Source organism: Saccopteryx leptura, chromosome 1 (assembly GCF_036850995.1).
Source record: "Saccopteryx leptura isolate mSacLep1 chromosome 1, mSacLep1_pri_phased_curated, whole genome shotgun sequence".
NCBI lineage: Eukaryota > Metazoa > Chordata > Mammalia > Chiroptera > Emballonuridae > Saccopteryx > Saccopteryx leptura.
This window is the reverse complement of record NC_089503.1, coordinates 110,237,979-110,243,978: the sequence shown is the minus strand read 5'-3', so window position 1 is coordinate 110,243,978 and position 6,000 is coordinate 110,237,979. Positions and strand designations below refer to the sequence as shown.

Below are 6,000 nucleotides of genomic sequence, written 5' to 3'. Positions count from 1 at the left end.
GTGTTTATTCAGTGCACACAGACAGCCATGGTGGCAACAGAATGAGACCATAAATGCAATGGAACTTTTTGTGACCTCTGACTAGGCTCTGACCAGTCTATCATTCTTGTACTGGCCAGGTAGACAAAAACACTCGCTACATTTTAAAGATCTTAATCTAGTTGGAAAAGACTATCATGAAAGGACCTTTTTTCCAGCTAGCTGTTTCCCCAGAGTTGTTTAGCAGGTAAATTTAACATAACAGAGGGTGTTATTTGGCTGGCTGCACCATGCACTGATGACAGGGACAGGATTAATGTGTTTGGTGCTCAGGTTTCTGGGCCTCCTGGCTGGTTGTATCCTTCTCTGCATCTCAGTCCTTTTTATCCTGAGACTCGGCCATCTGAGGATAAAAGGGACCTACCAGCCAGTTGAGTGGTGTGTTGTTAACAAGATAATCATCACCACATCTAAAGACTCCTTCATTTTCTGCAGCTGCTCCTTGCTAGAAGTGAAGAAGACTGCAAACACTTCTCTAAAGGAGGCAGCACTATAGAGCACTGAGTAGATGTCTCCAGCCATCACCCCCAAGTGACTGGCCTGACCTTGCCTGTTCCGCAGTAACCCTTAAGTTGGATGTTGGACTGGGGCATGTAGCATGTGGTCTACAAATTTTGAGTCAGGTTTCGGGCAATAACAAGACTACATGACAGTGGGATTCATCCGTATCATCATAGCCTATGCTTCTCTTCTGCTCCCCCAAGAGATATAGAGCTTAACCTGATCATCCAAAATTCTCAGGTTGGCACTATGCACATTCTCCCTGGAAAATTCAATCAAGTGAACAGTGGAATGCAGCAGAGGAATAGGCTCTTGGCTTTTTGCTTGGCTTATTTCACCCTGCTGAGCACATGCTGGTAGCACAAGAGCAGAGCTTGGTAGACAGAGATCCCAGCCAGCCTAATAGAATAAATTGGCTTCTGAATAGTATCATATCTTTCAACTTCTTTCACTCCTTTTTCTAGTTCTTTCTCAGTGAGAGGGAGGAACTGGTCTTCCAGCAGCTCTGATGTGCTGAGCACATTGTCTACTACACTGCTCACCAGCTGCATCATCGGACTCCCCATGACTATGTTAATGCTGCCACTGAACACAGACTTGGTCTTCTCCACCCTGCTAGTCACGACTCCTTTGGTCTTTTGTCCATTAATCCAGCAATCATGCTGGCCATGCAATATTTGGTTTCTGCCACAGTCATCCGCACAGCATCTTTCACACTAGTCATAGCACCTTTGGCATTGACAGCAACCTGGTTTGCTGGTTGATTTGGAATAGGCAGTTTCCCCTCAAGTCTGTCTAGCCCTGTGCAGGCATAGGTACCACCAGCAAGGGCGATTTGTGGCTTTAGCTTCTGGATGGTGGGCAGAGTGCTGGATGGTCATCACGTCCTTCTCTGACATCTCACACACAGACTCAAGTAAGATACTGACCGTGTACTGACTTAAGTCAAGAAGACAGATCATATGTGGAACTCACCAAAGGTAGGTTGGCACCCTAATAAGCACACTGGGTTGTGGATCAGCTGTAACAGATCCATTTTCTTTCTGGAGAAGCAAGTCCTGCAGGCTCTACTCCAGCAACACCTATAGCATCCCAACATATTTTCTTGTTATTGTTTTTCAGTGAGAGGAGGGGAGATAGATCCATTTTCTTCCTGGAGAAGCGAATCATGCAGGCTCTGCTCCAGCAACACCTATGACATTCTGACATACTTTTGTTGTTATTCTTGTTGTTGTTAAGTGAGAGGAGGGGAAATAGGGAGACAGACTCCTGCATGCGCCCCAACCGAGATCCACCTAGCAACAATGTCTAGGGCTGATGCTCTGCCCATATGGGGCCATGCTTACCACCAAGCTATTTTTAGTGCCTGAGCAGAGGCTCTACAGGCCATCCTCAGCGCCTAGGGCAAATGTACTCAAATCAATCAAGCCATGGCTGCGGGAGGGGAAGAGAGAGAGAAAGAGAGAGAAAGAGAATGGGTAGGAGTATAGAAGCAGATGGTCACTGCTCCTGTGTGCCCTGACCAGAAATTCAACCCAGGACTTTCACATGCTAGGTCAGCACTCAACCCACTGAGCCAACCAGCCTAGGCCTCTGACATACTTTTTTACATCAAAGTAATACATGTATCTAATTTATAAATTAAAATATATTAAAATCTTTATAATAAAGGAAACAAAGACTTTCAGGGGCAACTCATTTCAATTTTAAACAATTTCTTCTGGTTTAGATTGCTGGGTAACATCAGTAAAATTGAGCTAAGGAAATACTACATTACATGAAAATCAACAATCTGAGAATGAATGAGAAAAATAAACATTATACAGAAAGAGACTTATCTCTCACAAAGCCTTCCACCTCTTTTATAGCTGATGAATTCTGGGAATTCTTAGTAATTGGCTGTAAAGCCGTAGCTGCAACCACCATCACAGCCACCTGGCCCATGCAGGTTCACATTTGATTCGAACAGGTGGTAATGAAACAATGGAGCCAAGAACTGGTGGGCCATTACCTTTAATTCTAGCTTGTACCCAGCGGGCGAGAAATACACACAACAGGAAAACACTTCCCTTTTTATTCAGGGCTCCCAAAACCACTAACTCATCTGAGTATTCCTAGAATTAAAGGCCTCTTATCTCACCAGCCTTATTCACCTCTTTTCCCCATTTCCTTTTCTCTGCACAAACTGGCTTCTCCTACAGCACTCCGCCATCTTAGCAGCCTCTTCTCTGCAATGCTGATGGCAGGGTCTAAGTGAGAGTGCCCCCGTTCTGCCTCATTCTACAGTGTAGAAATTCAAGCCTTTAAGACAATATACAAATAAGGAAGTCTCTGATACAAAGCCACTTATCTGAGGCATAAATGGGATTCCTCATAAGAGTGCACCACCCCACATCATGCAACAGTCATGGGTGTGGGGAAAAGCTTAGTTTTGAGAAGATCTTAGTATTAGAAGGATGTTGAAAAGATCTTAGTATTAAAAGGGTGGTAAAGGCTTAGTCTTAAAACTAAGCCTCAGGCTATGAAGATCTTGTCAGTTTACAGCCTATCTCTGACACCCAATGCAAACTATAAGCAAGCAAACATATACATCATATTTACAAACTTATTTGACTAAAAGATCCTGATTGTTGATTCACCTGGGTGATTGTTTTTTTAATTTTAATTTTTCAATTTATTTATTGATTTTTAGAGAGAGAGGAAGGGAGACAGCGAGACAGACAGAAACATCAAAGTGTTTCTGTGTGAGCTCTGACCAGGGATTAAACCAGAACTTTTGCATATCAGGATGATGCTCTGACAAGCTGAGCTATCCAGCCAAGGCATACCTGGGTGACTTTAATTACCAAACCAAACCACACAAAGCACCTTTTTTAAACTAAATTATTCTTTCATTATGTTAGAGTAAATAAAGTTTATATTAATTTATAGATTTTTATTAAAATAGAAAAATAAAGCAAGCTTACAAAGTTAATGTCTTACCCTGAAATTGATTCAAGAACATAATGTTTATTTATAATCACCAAGAAATAGATCCTGCCAAGGAACTTCAAATTATTAGCCTAACTATAAATTGTATCTACTAAATATAATTTATATAAGGAAATCACAAATATTTATCTCCTTTTGCAAAAGAACACTACTATGCTTTGAATTATTCATTTTCACATTTTTTCACTTTATTGTTTAGAGGTATGTTGGTCAAATAAGTTTGTAAATATGATATATATGTTTGCTCGCTTGTGACTTATATTGGGTGTGGGGGACAGGCTATAAGCAGGCCAGGTCGTCGTAGCCTAAGGTTTGGTTTTGGGACTAAGCTTTTCCCCACACCCTTGACTGATTGTATGATCTGGGTGGTGCACTCTCATGAGGAATCCAATTATGCCTTGGATAAGTGACTTTGTATCAGAGACTTCCTTGTTTGTATATTGGATTAAGGGATTTTGGTTTTCTACACTATAAAGTGGGACAGACCAGGAGCTTGGACACACAGTTCCTGCTATCACAATTGCAGGGGCTTCCCTGATCCCTTGCCCTTCATGGGAAGAGCTGGTTTTCTGCTTTTCCCTTGTCTTCTTTTGTGGTTTGCCTGTCTTGGTGAGACACCAATAAATAGGATGGCCCCCCGTCCTCTGACTCCGCCACTTCTTTATCGTCTGCCCGAATCCAATGGGAACCTGCATGTGAATGGCCACGATGGCAGCTCCTGGCCTTACAAGGTATTTCACTAATAATATATAATGTATTTTATTAATCTCTCAATTATATAATAACAACTTTTGTTTAGCCAAGTGATTGTAAGTTCCTTGGAATTATGGAAAAGTTCAATGTTCTTTCTCCATAGAGTAACTTGCTTAGAGTTTGTAGCACAATAAGTGTTTATATATATAGAATATAAAAAAGGTCATAGAGGAAATATATTTAGTTATTTAAGTCATTTACTCAAACCCTAATTTTTCATAATCATTGAAATATATTAAAATTGTATTAATTTGCACCATTAATCATTCTATGCATGTTACCAGTAAAAGCATTGACTTTTTCCTAGAGTAAAACTCTTCATTCTTCAACAGATGAGGTGTAATAAGTGAACTCCAACCAGAATCAAACTTGACCAATCCACACCAGTCCCCTAGCAGCAAGTGTACAATCTGATTAGTGCTGACACCAAGACCTTTCTAGTAATCTGAAGTATGATGTCTCATGCTAGTTACTGTTTAACAACCTCACAGAAGGTTAAGTAGAAAAAGAAGATTAGTGCTTTTGGATACCAGCAGTATATCATCAGCAATATTTCTGACAAATAAAAGTCATTAGTTTGCCAAAATTTTTAATGAAATCATGATTAATAAATGCTTCTCAAAGGTCTTCATCAAAGTCAAGGCATTTGGATGATAAATGTAAACATGCAGACTCTGCTTTGCCAAAAGCTGTGTGTTTCACTTACACAGCTCTACTGATTGATCTATCCATTATTCTAATACATAATTTATCACATCAAGGGGGACAATTCATTATGTGCATGATATAACCAGGGAGTTCTAAACAGCAAAATCTTTAGGAAACCCAACAGATTGCCTAGCTACTAAAATTCTTTTTTCCTTATAGACTTGAAAGTATTAACAAAAATAGCATTTACCAAAACAAAACAAATACTGAATCTTATCATTTTTTATGATTTTAATTTGTGTTTACTTAGATTCAGGTGTCCAACCGAATATATCTCCCCCCACCCTATTATTCCCTTTGCACCCCTTTACCCCCTCCCCCCAAGACCTTCAATGCTTCCTTCCAGGATTTGCTGTCCTGTTCTCTATAATGCTGTGTTATGTTTATATAATTTCATTAATCTCTTTCCCTTCTCTGATTCCATCATATCATACCTTTTCCCTCTATCCACTTTCCCTCTGAACCCTTTGATCCTGCCTCTGCCTCTATTCTGTTCCTTAGTTCACACTGTTCATTGGATTCCTCAAATGAGTGAGGTCATATGATATTTTTTTTTCTCTGCTGGCTTATTTCACTTAGCATGATAGTTTCCAGGTCCATCCATATTGTCGCGAAAGATAAGATTTCTTTCTTTCTCACGGCTGCTTAGTATTCCATTGTGTGTATGTACCGCTGCTTTTTAATCCACTCATCCACTGAAGGACATTTGGGCTGTTTCCAGATCTTGGCTATTGTAAACAATGCTGCAATAAACATGGGGGTGCATTTCTTCTTTTGAATCAGTGTGTAAAGCAAGTAGCCAGGACCACCATCACAGCCGCCCGGCCAGTGCAGGTTCGCATTGGATTCGGACAGTCGGTAAAGAAACAACGGAGCCAAAAACTGATGGGCTGTCATCTTTAATTCTAGCTTGCACCCGGCGGGCAAGTAAAAAACACACACTGGGCTCCAAAACCCACTCACATTCAGTGCTCACAAAGCTACTGACTTATCTGAGTTTCCTAGAAT

At 40.6% G+C, this 6,000-nt stretch overlaps 1 pseudogene; it reads right to left on the bottom strand.

The window, feature by feature from the left end:
• Positions 1-352: 352 nt before the first annotated feature.
• LOC136388118 (perilipin-2-like) overlaps positions 353-6,000 on the bottom strand; it is a 158,836-nt pseudogene continuing 153,188 nt past the window's right edge.